This window comes from Parasteatoda tepidariorum, chromosome 5, assembly GCF_043381705.1.
Source record: "Parasteatoda tepidariorum isolate YZ-2023 chromosome 5, CAS_Ptep_4.0, whole genome shotgun sequence".
Lineage (NCBI taxonomy): Eukaryota > Metazoa > Arthropoda > Arachnida > Araneae > Theridiidae > Parasteatoda > Parasteatoda tepidariorum.
This window is the reverse complement of record NC_092208.1, coordinates 5,867,729-5,886,273: the sequence shown is the minus strand read 5'-3', so window position 1 is coordinate 5,886,273 and position 18,545 is coordinate 5,867,729. Positions and strand designations below refer to the sequence as shown.

General features: G+C 29.7%; 1 long non-coding RNA gene across 1 annotated transcript in view; it reads left to right on the top strand.

Annotated features, from left to right (window-relative positions):
• Positions 1–8,820: 8,820 nt before the first annotated feature.
• The window catches only part of LOC139425563 (uncharacterized), a 14,683-nt gene continuing 4,958 nt past the window's right edge, over positions 8,821–18,545 (top strand). The window contains exons 1-2 of the long non-coding RNA XR_011636778.1: positions 8,821–9,693; positions 14,426–14,509. This is a non-coding gene — a long non-coding RNA (uncharacterized lncRNA). The remainder of the gene's footprint in view (positions 9,694–14,425; positions 14,510–18,545) is intronic.

Here is an 18,545-nt window from a genome sequence, read left to right as displayed (position 1 = left end):
CGGCACTTTTGTGTGCCACCAAATTCTTAAAATGTGCCGCCAAATATTAGAAATGATACTATAAGAATTATGCTATTAGAATTATGACTATGCTATTAGAATTATGACTATTAAAATTATTAATTAACAAAAGAAAGAAAGCTAAATATTAACTTTTAAACGGAAATAAAAGCTAATCATTAAAGCAAGCTATTCAATTAATAGTTTTAAAAGAAATTAACAAAGGATAACTAACAAAAAAAACTAACAGTTAATAACTAGCAAAAAAAAATAAATAACTGTTATTAACTAATAAAAAATGAGTCGAAATCGTTAAAAGTGTGCCGCCGTGAAAAAAATTTTGAGAATCACTGTTACACTGTATCAGTTAAATCATCACTCGAGGTCCACATATTGTAACAACCATAAGCAAAAAGTTAAGATTATTAAGGTTATTAAGAATTTTAAAAAAAATAATGAACTACTTCAACCCATAAAAGTAACGTCTGACTCATGTGTTTTTATTTTTCCAGTAATGGAACCCTAAACTGTCGACTTTTGTTTTTGTTTGCCATAGATTTTTGTCCTGATAATCCAGATTTTTGTTTGCGTACAAAAAATCCAATTTTCAACGAATACAAATGGGAATTTTAAACGTTGTTGAACAGCCGATCCAATTTTTTGATTTACGACTATTAATCATCAACTCCGTAGCCTTGTCACTTAAAACCCAATCCAGAAGACAAGGGAACTACTGGATTGAGTATTGGGAGAAATTTGCTTTCGTGGAGTACTTCTTGACAAGCATCTGCGTTACATGAAGAGGAAGACCACGAGAACTTCCTACGGCTAGCCTGATGTCAAAGGGACTCTAACCCATGACATGCAAGCCGGATGCGGATTCGTATAGACCAGCCTTCTCTGGGATTTGAATCCGGTTCATCTCATTGGAAGGCGAACGCTCTATCCCCTGAGCCAGCACCTCACTTTCTATTCCTTGAGCTCTATCCCCTGAGCCATTTAAAGAATCAACATATTTATATTTTCGATTCAACATAATTTCATTTTAATTTAATTAATACTGCTGTAAAAATCGCTAGATTCAATTGTTTAAACTTAAATTTTTTTTCACGAATTACATATATATGGTTCAGTTATATAATATCGCTTGATTTAAAGTTTCAAACTTTATGGGACTTAGGTTGGAGTTTTGTCGTTTCATAATGATCGATTCTTATCAACAATACAGTAATATCATAGAATTCTTAATAGATTTAGGTATCATGTTCTAAATTACTGCTGTCAAAAATATGAAACGGCATATTTCTTGTATTTTTATTCCGAGTTTTTCAAATCCTTTTTTTAAAATCATATGAAAAAAAGAAATTTTGAACTCAATTAGAACTCCCACAATAAGACTTTATAAATTCTATAGTTACAAAAATTTGAACAAAGGAACTATCAACATATAGATTAAAAATAATTAAAGTTTCTTATCTACTAAGCAGTTTGTTATTTCAGGAATTTTAGAATTTTTCAACATAATTACGCTAAAGAAAACCTTGAATAAATAAATTTTATTAATGAAATATTATGAGTGTAAATAAGTGAACATATAGTTGTTTATTATTTGAATCAAATAAAATCTTCTCTAATACAGATTAGTTGTTGGAATGGATCTCTTTGTACTGTTGATTTAAATTTATTTTAATCCCTTTAACAGCCAGTTTAATAATNATTAGTACTGTGTGATAGTATATAGTATATAGTATAGTATAGTATATAGTATAGTATTTAATTAGTACTGCTGTGAGTATATAGTATTTAATTAGTACTGTGTGATAGTATATAGTATATAGTATAGTATAGTATATAGTATAGTATTTAATTAGTACTGTGTGATAGTATATAGTATATAGTATATAGTATAGTATATAGTATAGTATATAGTATAGTATATAGTATAGTATTTAATTAGTACTGCTGTGAGTATATAGTATTTAATTAGTACTGTGTGATAGTATATAGTATATAGTATAGTATAGTATATAGTATAGTATTTAATTAGTACTGCTGTGAAAATCGCTAGATTCAATTGTTTAAACTGAAATTTTTCTTTCACGAATTGCATATATATGGTACTACAAAAGCACGTTTATTAAGTGATTAATTATTTCTTTCAACTAATTTTTTATTAGTTAGTAACCGTTACTTATTTTTCTGCTAGTTGTTAATTGATAGCTTATTTTCTATAGTTAATTAGTACATTTTTTTCTATATAATTAGTACTGCTGTGTAATTTTTTTATTATACTGCTGTGTAATTTTTTCTATATAATTAGTACATTATTTTCTATAGTTAATTAGTATATTTAATTAGTACTGCTGTGAAATTAGTACTGCTGTGTAATTTTTTTATTATACTGCTGTGTAATTTTTTTCTATATAATTAGTACATTATTTTCTATAGTTAATTAGTATATTTAATTAGTACTGCTGTGTAATTTTTTTCTATATAATTAGTACATTATTTTCTATAGTTAATTAGTATATTTAATTAGTACTGCTGTGAAAATCGCTAGATTCAATTGTTTAAACTGAAATTTTTCTTTCACGAATTGCATATATATGGTTCAGTTATATAATATCGCTTGATTTAAAGTTTCGAACTTTATGGGACTTAGGTTGGAGTTTTGTCGTTTCATAATGATTGATTCGTATCAACAATACAGTAATATCATAGAATTCTTAGTAGATTTATGTATCATGTACTAAAATACTGCTGTCAAAAATGTGAAACGACATATTTCCTGTATTCTTGTTCCAAGATTTTTAGTCCCGCAGTGGACTGATCGTTAAGACACGGTTCCCAGCAGATCATTGAAGTCTCAAAATTGCGTCGGTTGTTCAACGACAGTTATAAAAGCATCACTGGCTACGGTCAGTGTGCGGGTGGGTGACCACTTGGATCAGTCTGCGTAGGGACCGAGGGTGTGCGGTATTGATCCTCGTTAAACTGTGCTATCGTAAAGTGCTCGACTTCGCGCGCAGGTCGTCGGGCTACCGAAGCGGGGGTGCCATCCCCTCCGCAGAGGATCAAAATTGTGATGGCATGTCTTCGGATCATCCTCCGGGATGTTTTCCAGACCGTCGCCAATAGCCCATTGTGCAGCTCCAGTGCGACGTAATTGAACAAACCAATCCAAGATTTTTAAAATTCTTCTTTTTAAATTATTTGAAAAAAAAATCTTGAACTCTCAATTAGAACTCCGGCAATAAAGACTTTAACAATTCTATAATTAAAAAAATTTTAACAAAGGAACTTTCAACACATAGATTAAAAATAATTAGTTTCTTATCTACTGAGCAGTTTCTTAATTCAGGAATTTTAGAATTTTTCAACATAATTACGACAAGAAAACTTGAATAAATAAATTTTATTAATGAAATTTTATAAGTGTAAATAGGTGAACATATAGTTGCTTATTATTTAAATAAAATAAAATCTTCTCTGATACAGATTAGTTGCTGGAATGAATATCTTTGCACTGTTGATTTAAATTTATTTCAATCCATTTAACAGTTAAATAATCAAAACTGATTGATAACAAATTAATTTAAAATTGTTGTATTTGAATGAAGCGTTCCAATTCCCTTTTAAGAGATTAAATCTTTAATTTGAAATATTAGGCTTGGATTAAAAACAAATATTAAATTAAAATTATAAAAAAAATGAGTGTCTTCAGAGAGCTGTTTAGTAAGAAAGGTTTCCTATTGATAGTTCAATTAGTTATAACATTTTGAAACGTATAACAAGCGAAATTAATTTATATGTGCATGAATTATATATTTTTTCATTTAATTATTTGGACGCACACTTTTCTATTGAGTTCAAGAGTAATCGTCAACAGTGAGCATGCGTCGTCATTGCATGCGTTGCTATGGCGACCGTTGCTGTTTGATAATTTTACAATTCTTTTATTTGTCTAGCTTTTGTTTACTTTGTGATATTAATTAGATATAGTATAAATAGTTATTGATAGTCAGGTGCGCTTTACATCCATTTAATTAAAATAAAATATATATTTTTTAATACAACATGATTTAAATTTCATACTTTAAATTTCTAATTTTTTTTTTTTTTATTCTAGTGGTGTTGAGTCTGCCACTTTTTTTAACAAGTATGTGGAGCGATGGTTATATTTCGTCATTAAATACTGTTGAATGTTTTGATCCTGAAAAAAAATGGGTAAGCTTATTTGTTTTATATAATTCATATATAAATATGTTTAAATTTGTTAAATTTAAAAGGCAAGTTTTTAGTGAAATTTTAGAGCTTAAAGAATTAATTAATAGTATAAATTAGTTAGTGAAATTTTTTGTTTGAAAAATATGCTTCCGATGTTTTAAGTTAACGTGCAAACTTCAGATTTTTTTTTCCTTCAAAATTCTATCGTGTATAAGATTTTAAGTATTACTTTTAAAAATGCGATACATTAATTGTATTAAGTATTGAGGCTTATTGTGAATCTTACTGGATTTTTAGTTTAAAAAATTTCAATGCTCTTGAATTATTTTATAAAAAAAAATTCTTATCAATAATAATCAAATGTCTCTATTAAGTATTTGAAGTACGAATTTAAGGGACCTTTACATATCTCGTATAAGTCTATTTTTAGAAAACTCATGACAACAGGAATTATAGCGATAAGAAATTTTTTATACTTTTCTGCTATTTAAATGGGCAAAACTTCCAAAAAGAACAAAATAGATATTGTTATTTATTTCTGGTATCATTGCAGAAAAATGAACAACATTTCACCTTATTTTCTTCATCAAATTTTAATTATGTTAATAAAACAAATATGCGTAGACAACCCTTGTCCAGAGTTACCATTTCCTTTACTGAAGAAAAAAATCCTTGTTTCTTTCAAGAATCCTGCCGCACGCTTCAAATGAATGTGTTTATTCTCTGGCTATTTATCTCAAATGGCATATATTTAATTTTTGATTTTATTTATCTGCAATGGTATCTTATTTAGTTTTTTATTTTACTTATTTGCAATGGGATCTTATTAATTTCGATTAAAATTGTAATCTACGACCAGTATTCTCAATGGGCGATGACTCAGGAGATAGAGCGTTCTCCTTCTAATGAGAAGAACCTGGTTCGAATCCCTGCGATGGCTGGTCGTCACGAATCCGCATCCGGTTTGCACCGACCACCGGGCTGACGTGACATATTCTCAGTGGTAGACGGATCATGGGTTAGTCCCTTTGCAGTTAAGCTAACCGTGGTATGTTTTCGTAGTCTTTCTCTCCACGTAACGCAAATGCGGGCTATTTCCCTCAAAAAAGTCTTACATGAAGGCAAAATCCAGAAGTTCCCTTGTCTTCTGGTTTGGGTTCAAAATTAGAAGGCTACGAGGTTGAACATTAGTAGTCGTAAACCTATAAATTGATTCGGCTGTTCAACGACAGTTATAAATATAAATAACGTCAATAACTGTTCTACAGTATTTTCCGGTCTACTGTAAGGCTGTTTTATGGTTAAATAAGCGTACTTGCTTATCACGACAGCCTTTCTAAGACTACAATCTACTTGCTACTACGGATTGTCGTTATTACGAACTTTTATTAAATTATAATTTATTGTTAAACAATAACAATGACTAGAGTGTAATAAGTGTGATGCCATTGATACAACTGAATGTTGACTTGTATTGCAAACCGAGAAGATAAATAATTGGTGGATCAATGTGGCCAGCAAAAAGTGGGTAGCAGAAATCCTGAAAATAAATTTTTCCTCAAGTGGTAGTTTGGTATCCAGCCAAAGTTTGTTTATTTATATAAATTATAGCTTTTTGTTAGTAATTATTTTAATTATACGAAATATTGGTGATAATTTAAAGTTCTAAATATAGATTTTTAACATATCAATTTATGGTTCATATTTTTAGAGTTTAGGCAATGCTACTACTTTTGAACATTTTCAGGCTTTTACGAATAACAATTTTTAAAAAAAATGCACGAAAGGTTGAAAAGGCTCACAAGTACCTATTTCTCAATTTTATTTTAATTTTGATTGGTTTTAAATAAAACATTCTGAAAATTTCCTGATAATTAAAAAAATCTACATTTTTGTTTTCAGAATGTTTGACATATTAATGAAGCTGACTGGTTTTCCATTTTGAAATTTTCTATTTATTCTTCGATTTAATTTTGTAATTTTGAACCCAATCCAGAAGACAAGGGAACTCCTGGTTCGAGTATTGGGAGAAATTTGCCTTCGTGGAGGACTTTAGGATGGAGCTAACCCACATTTGCGTTACATGGAGAGGAAGACCACGAGAACCTCCTACGATTAGCATGATGGCAAGGGGACTTCAACCGATGATCCGTCTACCACTTAGAATATTTCACGTCAGCACTGTGGTCGGTGTACGTATCGACTGGGATTTGAACCCGGTTCGCCTTAAATGGATCAAGTATTGGGAGAAAATTGCAAAATTAATGAAAGATTACTTAAATGTTTTATTTTGCACTTTATAGTATTAAGGTTACAACTGAAAACTAAAGTGCTGAACAGTTTCACGACTATAAAAATCCACAACAATAGACTACACAATTCAACGTATTTTTGAAAACTGCAAAAATATTTTTTCTCTTCAATGTTTAAATATATCTTGTTTAATTAAAGTATGTTATGCTTAAGGAACTAACTATTTTTCTAAAAATGGAAAAATTAATGAGTATTAATACATGACTGCTGCGAACTTTTACGATTGTCCATTATAAGTAGATTTTAATTTTCTTCATCTTTCCTCCCTAGAGTCTAAAGAAAAACTTCTGTCAAATCCGGTAAGTACCCGTCTGACATATGAATGAAATCAGTGTAGAGTAACTGAATATTTCTGGTAAGTTTTAATTCACTTTAAAAGATCTCTTACGTGACGTTCAGATGATTACGATGATAACGATGATGCAATGTTTACAAGTAAGCCCACACTCGTAAGGTAAGACACTTATTTATCCTTAAGTTCTGCATGGTGCAATACTCGAAGTTAACTCTCATGTATTATTGAAAGAATAAAGTGGCTTTTTTAAATGTTTTTTTTTTAGAAAACAATAAATTTTATCCGAGTTTTTTTTTCCTGACAGTTAACTTATTTTCATTTAAATGTGCAGCTCGTTAACAAGCTTTCGAGATTTTCCCACTTTTAAATCACGCGCTACGAATTTCGATCAACGCGACGTTTTACCATTTTTTCATCATTAAGCGCGTTTTCCACTTTTTTCACATTATTCTAATTCTTTTCATCTGGTTTTCGAGTTTTTTAATATTTTTTTCTTTTAGTTTTTCTTTCCTATTTGTGTACTAAACTTTCTCTTTCAATGTTTGTGCTCTTATTTTTTTTCATCCTGTGTTTATATTCCTAACTCTGTCATTCTCTGTTTTGTGTTCCTAATTTTTTCATCCTGTGTAGGTGTTCCTTTTTTTCCCACTGTGCCAGAGTTTTTCACCCAGTGTTTGTGCTCCGAATTTTTTCATTCAGTGTTTGTTTTCTAAATTTTTTCGTCCAGTGTTTGTGGTCAAAATTTCTTTCTTCCCGGGTTGATGTTCTAATTTAAAAATTTTATCCAATTTTTGTGTCCCGATTATTTTCGTCCAGTGTTTGTCTTCCAAATTTTTACGTCCAGTGTTTGAATTCCAATTAGTTTCTTTCAATGTATGCTTTACTTTAAGTGTCTTTTGCATTCTTTTTTTAAACTTTTCTGCAGCTCTTCCAGGGTGTTTTCAATTGGTAACATTTCGTACATTCGATCAAATTCGGCTTTCTGTTTTATCGCCTTGTTTCTTGAATGACTCCCTTTTTATGCATTTTTTACGTGTTCAGTTTTTTTCCCCATATTTTCAAATTTTTACATTCATTTTTTTTTTAATTTTTCAAATTTTTGTTTTTTATCTCTCCTGCTTTCCATTCTCTTTTTCAATGTTTCCTACCATTTCCTGTTTTTTTATTGTTTTGGTTCATTCATTGCTTTTAGCTTTTCATTTTTTTTTTCTATTTTTTTAGTGTTCCAATTTTTTTCTCAATGTGTTTGTGTTCTCAACTTCTTCCTCCAGTGTTCGTGCTCCAAATTTTTTGATCTTGTTCTTGTTTAATTTTTTCATCCATTGTTTATATTCCTAAATTTTTCATACTGTGTTTGTGTTTCGAATTTTTTCTCCCAGTCTTTGTGTTCCAATTTTTTTGACCCATTGTTGACGTTCCAATTAGTTGTTTCCAGTATGAGTGTTCTTTTGTTTTTGTTTGTTCTTCCAAAGTGTGCCTTATATGTGTGTTGAATTTATCAATATTTTTCTGTAGCTTTTTCATGTTTTCCGATAGCTAACATTTTTGTTCAAGTGCATTCGAGCTAATTCGTAATTTGTTTTATCGCCTAGTTTTTCGAACAGTTCTTTATGTATAGTTTTTAGTTGCTCATTTTTTCCATATTTTAAATTTTTTCGCGTTTCCAAATTCTGTTTTTGAATTTTTCAGTTTTTTTTTTAAATTTTTTCTACGAATTCCTGTGCTTTTAATATTTTTCTTGTGTTATCCATTACGTTCCAGTTTTTCATCATTTTTTTTTACATGTAGATTCCGTTTTTTTTTCAATATATAATCTGGTCTTATTTCCAATATGTGCTTTTATTCCAAGTGCGTTTTTTTTATTCCCAGTTCATCTTCTGATTTACTTCTGGTGTCTGTTCCAAATTTNTCATTTTTTTTTTACAAGTAGATTCCGCTTTTTTTTTCAATATATAATCTGGTCTTATTTCCAATATGTGCTTTTATTCCAAGTGCGTTTTTTTTTATTCCCAGTTCATCTTCTGATTTACTTCTGGTGTCTGTTCCAAATTTTATTTTCCTAGTTTTAATTTCCATTTTTCGTTTCAGTTTTTTTTTTTGTGTCTATGTGTATTTCGTTATATTTTTCTTTCAATGTGTGTTTCACCATTTTTCTTTCAATGTGCGTTTAAATTTTTCTGCTTTCACTGTTTGGTTCAATTTTTTAATGTGTGTTTCAAACTTTTTCCAGTGTTTTTTGTATTATTTTTTTCCATCCTGTGTTTGCTTTCCAATTTTTTTTACCAAATGCTTGGGTTACAATTTTTTCACCTTGTTTGGATATCAATTTTTTTCACCAAATGTTTTTTTCACCCATTGTGTTCCAAACTTTTTCATCCAGTGTATGTTATCCAAATTTTTTGTTCTTGTGCTGATATTCCAAATTATTTTATCAAATGTCTGCGTTTCCAATGTTTTAATCCAGTGTAGGTGTTCCAATTTTCTTTTATCCTGTGTTAGTGTTCCAGATTTTCTCCCCAGTCTTTGCATTTCAACCGGTGTTTATTTTCCAAACTTTTCCATTCAGAGTTCTTACTCCAAACTTTTCTTTTTCCAATTTTAATTTATATTTGCTTTTTGGAACTTTAAATTGTTTGAAATTAATCATGTCTCTAGTTTATTGTAATCCAATGCAATTAAGCTTTTTAGGATACATTTTTGCTCAGTAATCCGACAAATCGGGAAGATCCTGACAAAGTGGGATCTCTGATGTTTGGAGTCTGCCTGACTGAGAATAATCAATTCTCTTATGATTTGCCTGCTATCAAAGGATGAAACTAAAAAACGAAGGATGATTTTTAAAAATTGAATCTTTAGCTGTAAGTAAAGTTTAATTTTTAATCTATTTTGTCAACTATTTCAAATCTTGCTATTAATTTCAATCATGAACACACATTTCACTCTTCAGTTTTTTTATACGTTTATATGCACTTTAAAGCGAAAAATAAACTCCAAAGTTTGTCTGAGGTAACTGTTCTATGTTTTAACCCTTTAATGTTAATTTGATTTTTGCGTATTTCAAAATATCTCCAGATTTTTTTCAAGCGAAATGGAACATTTTTATACACAATTATAAATTTCGTTTATCCAAAGATAATTCTGTGCAAAAATATTTTTAGTCTTATTATTATTTTTTGTTTTATTTAAAAATTTTAAATAGTAGGATATACAATTTTCACACCATTTAAAAAAATAATTTTACATTGCAAAATACAAAATTTATGTGATATTGGCTAAATAGTTCCTCGGAAATCGTATATGAAAATTCGATACTATTCGACTATTCGATCGATTTCACCCAAATTTTGTAATTTGCCATGTAATATTACATTCTTTAAAATGACGTAAGAAGTTGTATGCCATATAATTCAAATTTCGTTCATCTATTATTAAATAAAATAATAAATATTTACTAGAAGAGTTATTTTTTTGCATGAAATTATCTTTGAATAACGGAATTTTATAACTGCGTGAATTTTTTTTTTCATTTAGCTTAAAAAGTTCTCGAAATCTGTTGAAAATATGCAAACTTGTATTGCTGTCCTGACCAAACTATGGGGACCATATTTCCCAGATGGATGCTTCTTTCAGCCTCTTGAGTGTCATAAATTCTCATCCGGATTTTATTAAAGACATCGGCTTTCATTTTAAATTTGCTTTTTTATAAAACTAGCATAAAGAAGCTCATACTTTTAACCGCTTTTCTGACCAAACAATTACGGCTATATTCGCATAGTGCGGTTTCCCGTGCTAGAATCACAGCGACACGGCGACATTGTCGCAGAATGTTAGAGTTCTTGCAGAATGATTTTTCTTTTGAAAAGTAAAAAATTTTACATTTTTCTACTGGAATTTACTACGTAATTTACATAATATTTGAATCATGTACTTAGATAATCACTTTTGGGTAAGCTCAATTTACGCAGATATTGTTTAAGGAAAGTGTTAAGTGTAAATCTATGTAATGTTTCGATTGTATTTTCGGCAGTTGTTGATATCGATATCTTCACGTGGATTTTTAATATCCCGATGTATTTCAAACAATAAGGAAAATTTGAATCGTGCATTTGAGTATTTACTTTTTAAGGCAATAGAATTTTCGGCAGTTATTTTAAATCTGGTATTTTTTTTTTTTACTGTAGCTTTTAACTGATAGAATCCGAAAGTATCAAGTACAGGGCTGCGTGTCGGTGTTATTATTTAACCTACTTATGTTAGAACAATAAAAAATTTCTTAAGATATGGTAAAAAATAAATTTAACTCATTTTTTACCATACAACCACGTGTTTTAATTATCTTCCAAGCATTAGTCTGTCGAAGTTTCTTATCTCATAAGCCAAAAATGCTAATTATCCTGTTTCCAACTTCTGATAAATTGGTTTATTTTGATAAGAATTTTGATTTTAATAAGCATTTAAAATTATTCAACGATACGTCCCGCTAAAACTTTTTTTTCAGTCAACTTTTAGAGTAAATTGTACGTTTTAGCAATTTAGCGAATAAAATATCACGTCATACCAAATTTTTGAGTCCCGCAGTGGACTGATCGTTAAGACACAGTTCCCAGCAGATCACCGAAGTCAAGCATCACTGGCTACGGTCAGTGTGCGGGTGGGTGACCACTTGGATCAGTCTGCGTAGGGACCGAGGGTGTGCGGTATTGGTCTTCGTTAAACTGAGCTACCGTAAAGTGCTCGACTTCGCGCGCAGGTCGTCGGGCTACCGAAGCGGGGGTGCCATCCCTTCCGCAGAGGATCAAAATTGTGATGGCATGTCTTCGGATCATCCTCCGGGATGTTTCCCAGACCGTCGCCAATAGCCCATTGTGCAGCTCTAGTGCGACGTAAAGTAACAATAACAACAACAACAACCAAATTTTTGATCTAAAACAAAGAGAACATGTTACACATATCGACAACTGGAAATCAATATAAAGAGGAAAATCCACGTAAATCTACAGTCTTTGGCCAAATTATTAGATCATATGTAAAATCTTAATTATCAGGTGATACTATACAGCTTTATTGTTTTTTACGTTGCTGAAACCTATTTACACATGTTTACGTTCATTTATCAATTTGTTAACACTGTAATTCAATTCGTTAAAAATAAATACAAATAAAAAGTAGATAAAAAATCTCCTGTATAAAAACTCATTACATGTATATTAAATCATAAAAGTATTGCCTATAAACTCGCGCAAAACATGTCATTATTAAAAAACTACAGTGCGTCTAATAATTTATTCTAATAATTATAATACACTAATGTAATACCTGATATAATGAATATTCTACTTTTATACAATATATCGTCTAATTTATTCAATTGTCGAATTTATATTATATATGGTCTAACTTAACCCATTGATACACAAACGTAAACAAGTGCAAACCGGTTTCAGTATCGTAAAAACAATAAAGCTGTATAGTATCACCTGATAATTAAGATTTTACATAGAATCTTNATACAAAATTTATGTGATATTGGCTAAATAGTTCCTCGGAAATCGTATATGAAAATTCGATACTATTCGACTATTCGATCGATTTCACCCAAATTTTGTAATTTGCCATGTAATATTACATTCTTTAAAATGACGTAAGAAGTTGTATGCCATATAATTCAAATTTCGTTCATCTATTATTAAATAAAATAATAAATATTTACTTGAAGAGTTATTTTTTTGCGTGAAATTATCTTTGAATAACGGAATTTTATAACTGCGTGAATTTTTTTTTTCATTTCGCTTAAAAAGTTCTCGAAATCTGTTGAAAATATGCAAACTTGTATTGCTGTCCTGACCAAACTATGGGGACCATATTTCCCAGATGGATGCTTCTTCCTGCCTCTTGAGCGTCATAAATTCTCATCCTCCGGATTTTATTAAAAAGATCGGCTTTCATTTTAAATTTTTTTTTATAAAACTGGCATAAAGAAGCTCCTACTTTCAACCCTTTTTCTGACCAAACAATTGCATATATATTTACATTCGCATAGTGCGGTCTCCCAGAGTTCTTGCAGAATGATTTTTCTTTTGAAAAGTAAAAAATTTTACATTTTTCTACTGGAATTTACTACGTAATTTACATAATGTTTGAATCATGTACTTAGATAATCACGTTTGGGTACGCTCAATTTACGCAGATAGTATCGTAAATCTATGTAATGTTTCGATTGTATTTTCGGCAGTTGTTGATATTGATCTTCACGTGGATTTTTAATATCCCGATGCATTTCAAACAATAAGGAAAATTTGAATCATGCATTTGAGTATTTACTTTTTAAGGCAATCGAATTTTTGGCAGTTATTTTAAATCTGGTATTTATTTTTTTTTATCTGTAGCTGTTAACTGATAGAATCCGAAAGTATCAAGTACACGGCTGCGTGTCGGTGTTATTATTTGACCTACTTATGTTAGAACAATAAAAAATTTCTTAAGATATGGTAAAAAATAAATTCAACTCATTTTTTACCATACAACCACGTGTTTTAATTTTCTTCCAAACATTAGTCTGTCGAAATTTCTATCTCATAAGCCAAAAAAACCAAAGAAGTTTCCAACTTCTGATAAATTGGTTTATTTTGATAAGAATTTTGATTTTAATAAGCATTTAAAATTATTCTACAGTACGTCCCGCTAAAGCTTTTTTTCCAGTCAACTTTTAGAGAAAATTATACATTTTAGCAATTTAGCGAATAAAATATGTTTTACCAAATTTTTGATCTAAAACAAAAAGAACATGTTACACATATCGACAACTGGAAATCTATATAAAAAGAAAAATCCACGTAAATCTACAGTCTTTGGCAAAATTATTAGATTCTATGTAAAATCTTAATTATCAGGTGATACTATACAGCTTTATTATTTTTTACGTTGCTGAAACCTATTTACACATGTTTACGTTCATTTATCGATTTGTTAACACTGTAATTCAATTCGTGAAAAATAAATACAAATAAAAAGTAGATAAAAAATCTCCTGTATAAAAACTCACTACATGTATGTTTAAACATAAAATTATTGCCTATAAACTCGCGCAAAACATGTCATTATTAAAAAACTACAGTGCGTCTAACAGTTTGTTCTAATAATTATAATACTCTAATGTAATACCTGATATAATAAATATTCTATATTTGTACAATATATCGCAAATTTATTCAATTGTCGAATTTATATTATATATGGTCTAACTTAACCCATTGATACACAAACGTAAACAAGTGCAAACTGGTTTCAGTCTCGTAAAAACAACAAAGCTCTATCGTATCATCCGATAATTAAGAATTTACATAGAATGTTATAGTGTTTGATTATTTTTACTTTATTTTAATTGTTCAGATCGTGTCTTAAAAAATAATGTAGAAAGTTTAATTAAAACATATTAAAATCTTCAGTCATCAATTTTATGTTACTCACTTGTTTGTTTCGGTTTGTTCGGCACACATTTAATTTGTAGAGAAAAAAATTTGTGAATTGTGATAATTTTGTGATTTTAATAGCTTTCTAAAACATTGTTTATGCTTATTTTTTTCTTTGCAGTGTTTGCAGGACAAGTTGTGGCCTTCATTTTCAAGATAGGACAGAGTTATGACGTTGATTGAACTGTATTGCAACATAGTTCTGGTAAGAATTTTATTTTCTCGCTCTATAAATTAAGATTTTTCCACGCGTTTTGACCAAAAATAAAATGTACCAAAATTAAAAACTAAAACCAAATACTAAACATTTGAAATTTGCCTCCAAATGTCTAATACAGAAAGCTATCACGATAGACACCCTAACATTTAAAGTGGGAATTTGTTCTTGTGCTGATATTCCTNAACGGTCTAATTTTTTTTTATTTTCAAACATCTATACACTGTTAGAAAAAATACTTTTTCCCAGTGTTATCTTGGCTCAGTTAACATGATAAATGTCCTAAATTGGCCATTTTTGTTGAAAAAAATTAAGGTATTTACTGTCAGATGTGTGCTTAACATCCTTTCAATTTTGTATTATTTACTGGTAGTAATTTTTTAAAAAAATATATAATTGATTAAATAGCATTTGCTCTCTTGCAATTTCTTATTTATGAAAGATATAAAATAATTTATAGTTAAATATGTTGCTTTTTTCATTATTTGTCAACATTTCTCCTTTAAAATTATTCTTTAGTATGTAAAATTATTTTTTGTGTGTGGATCACAAAATAATTGTATAATTCACCAATTATAAATACATCTAGGAAACAATAAAACTTACTTTATAAAAACATAATAGTTCATTAACATTTTTAGCGTATGAGTTCAGTGAATTATGACAAAAAATTTACAGAAATAGAACAGATTTTAACTTTTTAGTTTGTTATTTCTAGATAAGCAGTTTATGTCCTTAATATTAATTTTTATACTTATTCAGAGTGCGCATCATTTTAAAAAAGTGCTTAAAGGTGCTTATTTTTGATTTACGTTTTTTAAAAGCCCTTAACGATGCTTTTTTTTATTTGGGTTTGTAAAAAATGCTTAATTTTTTATATTTTGAACAGGGTGCGTAGCCAAATTATTCAACAAAAAATAAGCACCTTTTAAGCACTTTTCAAGCCCTCAAATAATATTTTTAAATACTTTTAAAAAAAATATCCTAATTAGGCAGGGTGGGAAAAAATTTGACAATTGACGGTTTTATCTGGTTTTGACCGTCATGTAAAAAAAAACCTTTTTGGCATTGTTTTTGGCAAAATGTTTGAATCATGTAAATAGAATGGCGTTTTCGTATGCAATGGACTGATGATGCGCCGAAATAGATTGGGGTTGAATTAATTGTGAAAACGTTGAATAGAACAATACGAACAGTGTCTTTCCGCATAATTTGTAGCAAAAATCAACATGGTAAAGGAAAAATCTCAATTTGGAAAAGGGAAAATTAAGCACTTTTTAAAAACACCCAATGAAAAAAGCACCTTCAAGGGTTTAAAAAAACGGAAATAAAAAATAAGCACCTTTAAGCACGTTTTAAAAACGCTACGCACCCTGTTAAAAAAGAGATTTTTTTCTTTGCCGTGTTGATTGCCGTTCTAAATTTCAAAAAATACATGGTTTTCACAATTTTCTTTGAATTTATCAGAAACTAGCTATTTTATCATGATTATGTAAAGTTTTTGAAAAGGTTTTTGGAAATTTATTGATTTTATGTTCATGGATTAAGAATTTTAAACGATACAAAAAACTAATTTTTATTACTGCACAGATCCTAATTATGATTTTTTTTAAGAAAGTGATTAAAAATATCATTTCAGTGATAAAAAAGTAATAAAAAAGTGCCTATTTTTTGTTGAAAAATCTGGCTGCGCACCCTGTTACCTTTTGCTACAACGTGATGAACATAGTTATAAAACTCACATCATTCATCGCTGATTAGTGAATATTTCAAACATTTTTTATACGCTTTAAATCTTAGCTTCACAGACAACACATCAAAATGGTGAAAATTTAAAACGAAGAGTCATCAGTATGAAGTTGTCAGGTTCGTCAACAACCGACAACGTTATAAAAGGTACCTCTTGATGGAATCGAGTTAACATCCAGTCAAAGAATTAAAGATTTAAACAAATTCAGAAAAAGACAAATTAAGAAAATAACATATAAAATAATAATAAGTCAAAGTGGAAAAGGGCTAAAAGCAGCTAAAACCAAATTTTTCTTAATTAAACAATTTAGAAAGTTGGAAGCAAAAATCAAGAATTTCTAAATTCTAATTTTCTAGAAGAATTGTTCTCATATAATTTTCTAGAAGATTAAATTTCGAGAAGAATTTCTAAAGATATGTATGTCAGAAAAAACAGAGCTTCATCAGGAGACACACTCTGCCAGAGCACTGGAGCCCTTCTGTAGTCAGTGGTTAAATCAAAAACTGTCTGTGCATTGAGGCCCCATAATAGATAAACTAAATAAGAAAAAGCAATCAAAAACTGAAATGAAAATGCAAGGAAAGTTTAATCGTTTTGTTATTACATTCTTTTTTTTTTAAATTTTCCAAGTGTTTATTATGACAAAACAATTGATCAGGTATAGCTTATTAACCCTCAGTAGATCCTTGATCAAGTCTATCTGCAGGACCCCTTGTTAACCCACGTGACGGGTCATGTGCTATGAAAAACATCCGTAATCTAACTATTCATATAAATAAAAATTATGCCTTAAGAGAAAAAAATTTAGGCATAATAAAATATAAGGAAATATTAAAAACTAAATATTACGGGAACAGGACCAGAATCCCCATTGAAATTCAGTAAAATCCATATAATGCATTAATTTATATATTAATTTCCAAACGAGATTGCGCAATTGCAGCTAATCCAGAAATGTCTTAATAGAAAGTCTAATTAGTTTTAGTTCTTAAAAGTTAACATCCAGCATTGTAGTCTTAGGAAAGTTTCTTTTTCCCCTAGGAAAGATAAATGATAAAAACACAATTGTTTCATTATCAGCATTTATATAAAATAAATGAAACAGTCTTACGCACCATAATGTATTAATGAATATAGATATTAATGATTACAGATGTAACCCCTTAGTATTACATTCCGAAAAAAATGTTTAAATTGTTTTCATAGGATCAGCTAACAGAATCTTAACTTTTTTTAAAGTTTCTTTATTTCTAATTTTGTGAAACGTATTAACCCATTCCTGCCTAGCGTCTTCTTAAAAGACGGGGAAAAAATAAAAAGAGTTTTCGTTGTTTTAATTTATTTTGCCAAAGTAGTTCTATCAACAACACTATATTACATGTAGAGCCAGGATAACCTGGTTAGGAAGGCACTGGGCCCGTGTACCAGAAGTCGTGTGTTCGATCTCCACCGGCCGAAGACTTCCCGTGTAGTAAATGGTGACTGATTCTCGTTAGATCTGTCGAGTCACAAAGTCCTCCATGTTCTCATAACAAATCATACCTCTGGGGATATTGATCCAGGAGTTTCCTGGTCTTCTGGATTAGTTCAAAATTACAAGCCTGCGAAGTTGAACATTAGTAGCTATAAACCCAAAATTGCGACGGCTGTTCCACGACAGTTATAAAATTAAATATATTTCATTTTCTCTTCATTGGGTGTTTTTAAAAAGTACTTATTTTTTTCTTTTCGAAAATGAGACATTTTTCTTTACCATTTTGATTTTCGTGGCATTTTATGCAAAAGCATGGTCCTCAAATTCATTCAACCACAATCCATTTCGGCCTACAGTCGGTCCGAAAGTGCCAATCATGTTACACGTTTGATGAAATACTTGGGAGTCCGAATGTCCGTCTACTGAGTTGGGTTCGGTGAGATTATTGCTCATGTGCAACTCTGCTGCATTTTGCAAGATATTCTCTTTTTCAGGCTTCATTTTACGCCTTTTGAAATCGAACCGAAAAATCTCATGATCATTTTATAATAGCTTAATAGCAAGAAAAGAGCTCTTAGCCAGAAACTAAATTTTTATTTTATCATGATCATGTAAAGTCTTTGAAAATTATTTTGCGGACTGTTAAAGTATAAAAATATTTTTTGAGTGCTTCAAAAGTACTTGAAGGTGCTTATTTTTTGTAGAAAGATTTGGCTACGCACCCAGTATTAGTTTAGTCTAGCTATGTATATATACACATAGCTAGACTAGAACTAAATCTGTATGTATATATAAAATCC